The sequence below is a fragment of the Anopheles coluzzii genome, chromosome 3 (genome assembly GCF_943734685.1).
Source record: "Anopheles coluzzii chromosome 3, AcolN3, whole genome shotgun sequence".
Classification (NCBI taxonomy): domain Eukaryota; kingdom Metazoa; phylum Arthropoda; class Insecta; order Diptera; family Culicidae; genus Anopheles; species Anopheles coluzzii.
This window is the reverse complement of record NC_064671.1, coordinates 13543991-13550588: the sequence shown is the minus strand read 5'-3', so window position 1 is coordinate 13550588 and position 6598 is coordinate 13543991. Positions and strand designations below refer to the sequence as shown.

Genomic DNA, 6598 nt, shown 5'->3' with positions numbered 1-6598 from the left:
GTTTACGATATTTTTGGAAATCCTCAAAACTATGTTTTGTAAGCGTGTATGATTGTCGATATGAACACTTAATTCATTTAGAGAATATTAGATTATGATTTTCATCATATTAAATACATATTTTTGTTTGATTTGAATAGTAATGAAACAATAGGTGCTATGTAACAGTGTTTATGTAATAAATATACAATGATTGAACACATTGAAGCAAATAGATTAAGTTGAAATGAAACAAAAACAAACTGAATTTCCTACCAAAACGGTAAAATACGGTTGCAAGCGTTCCAAGCGTTTCACGGGTTAATTAATCTTTATTTGATCACATTTTCGTCGTACAATGTAATGTTGGTTGGGTGGTACATCGATACCGCTGTGCAGAATTTTTAGCATTTTTCAGAGGGTATATGGCGTTTACAACATGAAAAATTATACTTAAAAATATTGAGAATTAAAGAATAATCCTTCAAAACATAACCAATGAAGCCTGAACTAAGATACTATTAAATTAAATGGTTTGGAAGGCAAAATACGTTAAATTCGTTTCGTATGTAATGACCAAGCGTTTTACGGTTGGCGGAAGGTTAATTGGCCGTTTTAATAAGATTTGGCACAATTCGGAAGAGCACACAAATAATTATACGCAGAAGTCAGTGGCTTACGTCTGTTTCGTTCAATGTCGCGCCAAGAAGAGAGCTTTATTCTATGACAGTTCATCTAGCACACCGGGTGCTCCAGCGGTCAAGGTATAACGCGTTTATACCGCTGCGTTCGGGGTTCGGGTTGAGTGCACAGTGGGCGATATTAGTCCGGACGTTACAGCTCGGCTATCCTGAACAATAAATTGCCCTCAATTTCCTAATCACTGGACTCGGTCCAACGTCGCAACTTATTCGCTTCTAGAACCCCATCGTAGGGTAGTTGTGTGAGTTGACATCCTTCTACATCGCGTACCACGTACCTATCATGGGGCAACACTTTATGGATGACGTAAGGTCCCCTGAATTTAGGATTGAGCTTCTTATTACCGCTATCGGTCGTATCAGAGTAACGTATAGCCACTAAGTCACCTTCCTTATAGCACTGTGGTGGTTTGTGCTTTTTGCTAAAGTATTCCTCATTCTTCCGTTGAGACTCTTCTATGTTTTCTAACGCCTTAGCCCGAATGGCTTCTAAGTCCCTAGAGGCTCGATCAAATTTCTCATCCAGGTATTCGGCTAACTCGTCTGGAACTTTACCGCGTTGCTCGACACCAAAGAGTAGGACAGAGGGGCAGAAGTTCGTAGATGTGTGGACGGTATTGTTTAAAGCGTATTCGGCTGATCGCAACTTGGATACCCAATCGGTCTGGTCTGGAGCATCAGATAGTTTGCTAAGGATAGGACGCAACACACGGTTCACCCGTTCTACCTGTCCATTGGCTTGTGGGGATCCGGTGGCGTTGAGGACATGGCTAATGTTATGCGATTCCAAGAAGTCCTCAAACAAGGTGGAGGTGAAACAAGTAGCTCGATCGCTAACAATCCGCCTAGGGCGGCTATAGTAAGACATATATTGGGAAAGGGCAGAACACACTTCCTTCGCATTAGTTGAGGAGGTTGGGTAAAGTTTAGTTAATTTAGTGAAAGCATCGATAACAACAAGTATATACTTCTTGCGTAAGGAAGAACTAGGGAGCGGACCTAAATGGTCAATATGGATGGTATCAAAGGGTAAGGGCTCTTTAGGGATGCTGTACATATTCCGGGCATTAGTATGATGAGGTGCAGAATAAACAATGCACTTGAGGCAGTTTTTGATGAATTTGTCGATAGTGGGCTTCATGTGGGGGAACCAGTAATGCTGACTGATTTTGCTGAAGGTTTTGTTTATGCCCAGGTGGCCAATTCGCTCGTGAGTGTGTCTAATTACATTGTCGACCATTTCCGAAGGGACATACAATTGAGGTTGACCATCAGGTATGTCGCGATAGACAAGCCCATCTTGAAGTAAGAATCCGTCAACTTCTTCTGATTCTAACCGATGTTTGAGAGCTTCGATAGATGGGTCACGCGTCTGAGCTACTTGAAGCTGGAAGTCAAGGTCAATCTCACCGATGGCACCCACAGCTTCGGTGCGACTCAGTGCGTCGACATGAGGCATAGAAGTGCCTGAGCGATGACAGATGGTATAGTCGTAATTTTCCAGAAACAAGGACCACCTGGCAATCTTAGCGGAAGCATTACGGTTCTTAAGGGTCTCGACCAGAGAGTTGCAGTCAGTAACTATCTTAATGGGGAGCCCATGAACATAAGTGTGAAAGCGCTTAAGAGCGTAAATGATGGAAAGAGTTTCAAGCTCATAACTGTGTAACTTGGACTCGTCTTTTGAAGTGGTTTTGGAAAAGTAAGCAACAGGGTGCAACTTATTGTCATCCTGTTTCTGGAGGAGAATAGCGCCAAAACCAAAGGAACTTGCGTCACAGTGTAATTCGGTTTCCCGTTTTGGGTCGAATATGGAAAGGATAGGAGAATGCACAAGTTTGTCACGTAAGGTTTCAAAGGCATGCACGCAATTTGAATCGAAGTTAAATACTTCGTCCTTCTGAAGAAGTTTTGTCATAGGTTTGGCGATGCAAGAGAAAGATGGAACAAACCGTCGGAAGTATGAAAACAGACCAAGACAACGTCTGAGTTGTTTTAAATTAGTGGGCATAGGGTAATTAGTAAGTGCTTTAATGTGCCTATCACTAGGCTGAATTCCAGAAAAGTTAGCTTTGTAGCCCAAGTATTCTATTTCTTCATGGACAAATTTGCACTTGTCAAGACGAAGTTCCAAATTGTTCTGCTTAATCTTTTCTAATACGGACCGGAGAGTACTGAAGTGAGAGCTAAGATCAGTAGAAGCGATGATGATGTCATCGAGGTACACTACTATTCTACCATCATCAATGAATTCCCTTAAAATAGAATTAATAAAACGTTGGAATTCGGAAGGGGCGTTACGAAGACCGAATGGCATCTTCAGATATTCAAATTGACCATCTGGGGTCACAAAAGAAGTGTAGGGGATAGACTCCTCACTCATTGGGACCTGATGGAATCCGCTTTTCAAATCTAGCAAACTGAAGAATTTTTTTCCACACAGATGCTCCAAACAAGTTTCGATAAGGGGTAGGGGGTAATTGTCCCGAACTGTAATTTTGTTGAGGGGCCGGTAATCCACACACATACGAACCTCGCCACTCTTTTTCCTAACGAGGACAAGCGCAGAAGCATAAGGAGAATTACTGGGCCGGATGATGTTTTCTGCTAACAGTTTATCAACAATTTGCTTAACCTGCTGTCTTTCACCATAAGAGAGTCTTCGCGGCTTAGTAAATATTGGTGTATCATGAGTTAGATTGATTTTCATTGGATGTACTAGTGGTTTAGTGTTTGAAATATATTTGAGGTATGAATTCTTGATAATAGAAATAACAATTGAACGCTGCTCTAAGGATAGAGTATCTCCTAAATCCAGTTCATTTTCGGCTTCGATTACATCGAGCGAGCAAATACTCCTAATAGCATCTTCTAATTTTTCTGGAAGAGTTGTATCAACTTCTTCAAGTTCCGTCAACGGGGTTTTAGTAATACATGATTTTGAAAAAGATGAATAAGTAAGAGAAATGTTAAGAGAATTAAGTAAATCGCGACCAATAATGACAGGCCACGCAATTCCAGGTAATATAATAAAAGAATGTCGAACAGAATGATCCCTAAACTGGATTGTGCAATTAATTCGTCCTCGAGAATAAAGTGGTCCCTTAACCATAGTGCAGTATTCAGTTGTTGAAAGAGGTCCTAGCAGCCTAGCTGGTACTAATGTGTCACTGATGAAGCTCACAGGACTCCCTGTATCGAGAAGGGAACGGACGCGATTGAGGGTGGTACGCTTAGTAGAAGGGTGTAAAAATGTCAAACTCACCTCTTGGTTTGTGCCGAGAGTATCTTCCGCGCTAATACCGCCCTCAACAGTAGCGTTGGCCCGACGTTCAGGGCAATTGCGGTAGACGTGCCCAGTCTGGAAACAGCGGAAACATCCGCCGGGTGGGCGCTTCGGCTTGGAGCAGGCACTCTGAAGGTGTCCAAATCGGGAGCAGTTGAAGCAGCGGACAGGTTCCTGCGACGTTAGGGGCCGTTCCATACGGCTGTTCATCGGGGCCCGAACAACGGCGGAAGGGGGCTTGATGGCTCGAAGATGACGACAAGACTCGAAAAGCTTCAGCTTCTTCCGGAAATCTTCCATCGTGAGGGGCATGAAGTGCAGGCTTGAAGTAATTGACGGGCTTCCCAATCCATCGATGACGATCGGGATCAGTTCCGAATCAGGAATGTCGGCTTGGCCAGCTATGCGCTGCATATCAAACAGGTAACGGAGGGCAGATTCTTGGGGTTGCAGCCGACGATTGCGGAGTTGGCGGTACACAGATTCAGGAGTAGCGACGAAATGAAGGTTGTCGATAAGCTCCATTTTCAGTTCGTCGTAAGTGGTGACGTCAAATTCTTTGGCGACGTTAGCTGCCGTGCCTGTGAGGAGCCGAAGAGTAAGCAAAAGTTTGTCCGCATCGCATACTCGATGGAGTGAGAAAAGGCGTTCCAAATCACGGAACCAACGGATGACATCGGAATTTTTCTCAGCATCAAGCGGCTCGATGAAGGATTCAAAATCCTTTACACAAACGGCGGTCGGTTGCGGCGCCTCGAGTTGATGCACTTTCTGACGCAATTCGGCTAACTGTAGCTGCATTCGCAGCGCTTCGAGGTGAGCCTCCATATCGTCGGAACAGCGGGGAAGGGCGGCAGCTACACCTTGAGCGGAGGGCAGATTAGCATTGGCGTCGGTGGTGTTGTTCGTCGAAGCGGCATCATTAACGGCGTCACCGCCATTTTCATGAGGGTGATACAAAATGGCGGCCTCGGGATGGTTTGCGTAAGCGGAGGCTGATGCCATGGCCGAGGTGGTGGGCTGCGCTGCACGGGGGGAACGAGCGACCAGCTCGAGAGAGGCGTAAAGTTGCCGAAGTTGTGCGAGGGTGGCGGTATTCGGTACGTCGACGCCGGCTTCGATGAGCGCCCGGCGAAGTTCGTCTTTGCCCACCATTTGATGAGATGGCGTTATGTCACACGCACACACGTACACAGACACACGTAGGCCGGCTGGTTAAGCGGCTTGCAGGCGGTTTGTAGGCGACTTTTTGTTGGTAATCCCACTTCTGAGATGTAATGACCAAGCGTTTTACGGTTGGCGGAAGGTTAATTGGCCGTTTTAATAAGATTTGGCACAATTCGGAAGAGCACACAAATAATTATACGCAGAAGTCAGTGGCTTACGTCTGTTTCGTTCAATGTCGCGCCAAGAAGAGAGCTTTATTCTATGACAGTTCATCTAGCACACCGGGTGCTCCAGCGGTCAAGGTATAACGCGTTTATACCGCTGCGTTCGGGGTTCGGGTTGAGTGCACAGTGGGCGATATTAGTCCGGACGTTACACGTAGAAGTTTTAGTTTTGTTTTATTTTATTCATTTATTCAAAATGAATTATAGTTTGCAGATCGTACTGTTTTCTTGTGATTCCGTGGCACTTGATTCAAACTTGAATCGATTCTGCAATGCATCTCTGAATTTTACTCACAACTGTCAAAAGAGCGAGCTCGTGGGACACCCCTTGGCCCAACCTGTTTCGCACATAATTTGACGTTTGGCAGTGAAAACTGCACGTTGGGCAGTGCTGACAGGCACAGCGTGCCGTGGCGTTACTTGGGTTTTTTAGTTTACCAAATTGGTTCGTGTCGTGTAGGTTGTGCGTGCAGTAGGTGCGCTGCCGGAAAATGCAGTAAATACCAGCAGCAAAAGTGTTTCCTTCCTTAGCGGTACGTGCACCTTATTAAGCAAGCTGCTTCATTCGTACGCGAATAGTGTAATCACTGATGCAGCAGTGCCAACACAAAACAGCTCTTTCCCACAAAAAAAACAGGTCACGGCGATCAGGTGCCGAAGAAGTGTCTCCGATGGTTTGTGTGCGTATGTGTGTGTATGGTGACGTTGGTGACTTCAAAACGGGCAACCCAGAAGCTGATGACGTTGTGTGTTTATTTACCCGAGCGCGAGTGCGGTGCGGTTGTCTATGACAACGGGAAACAACAACGGTGGTCGGTCGGTGTGTGCAGTCGACGTTGCACGACGACGTGTTCTGGCCTCCTTTCGAGATGGTGGCGAAAGTGGAAGGGGGCAAGAAAAAGCAAATCTTTCCTCCCCCCTGCCTGTTGATTAGGGGTTGTCCGGGAAGCATTCTTACCCTCTTCCGGGGGAACCCGTGTTCACCGTTTGTTGACAGATTGGGCAATGTGTGTGTGTGAGCTCGTCTTGTTGGAGGAATATAGGGTAGCAGGAGCATGCAGGAGGAGTCAGGTTGCGCCGCCGTTCCAATGCAATGCGTAAGCAACGCGTGTACATGCTGTTATTTCATGCCTGCATGGCTTGCTGCATGCGGTGGTGCCGGGTGCTGCCGAGGCATGGTACGGTCCCAATCGAACCGATATCGTTTTGCCAACACTTCAGTTCTCGTCCCCCTCAAATGA

General features: G+C 45.7%; 1 protein-coding gene across 3 annotated transcripts in view; it reads left to right on the top strand.

Annotated features, from left to right (window-relative positions):
• The first annotated feature begins 5755 nt into the window (after positions 1–5755).
• Positions 5756–6598, top strand: part of LOC120954714 (polypeptide N-acetylgalactosaminyltransferase 5) — a 79287-nt gene continuing 78444 nt past the window's right edge. For all 3 annotated transcript variants that reach the window (XM_049610596.1, XM_049610597.1, XM_040374872.2), the window contains exon 1: positions 5756–5890. The gene's annotated coding sequence lies outside the window, so the exon portion shown is untranslated. The remainder of the gene's footprint in view (positions 5891–6598) is intronic.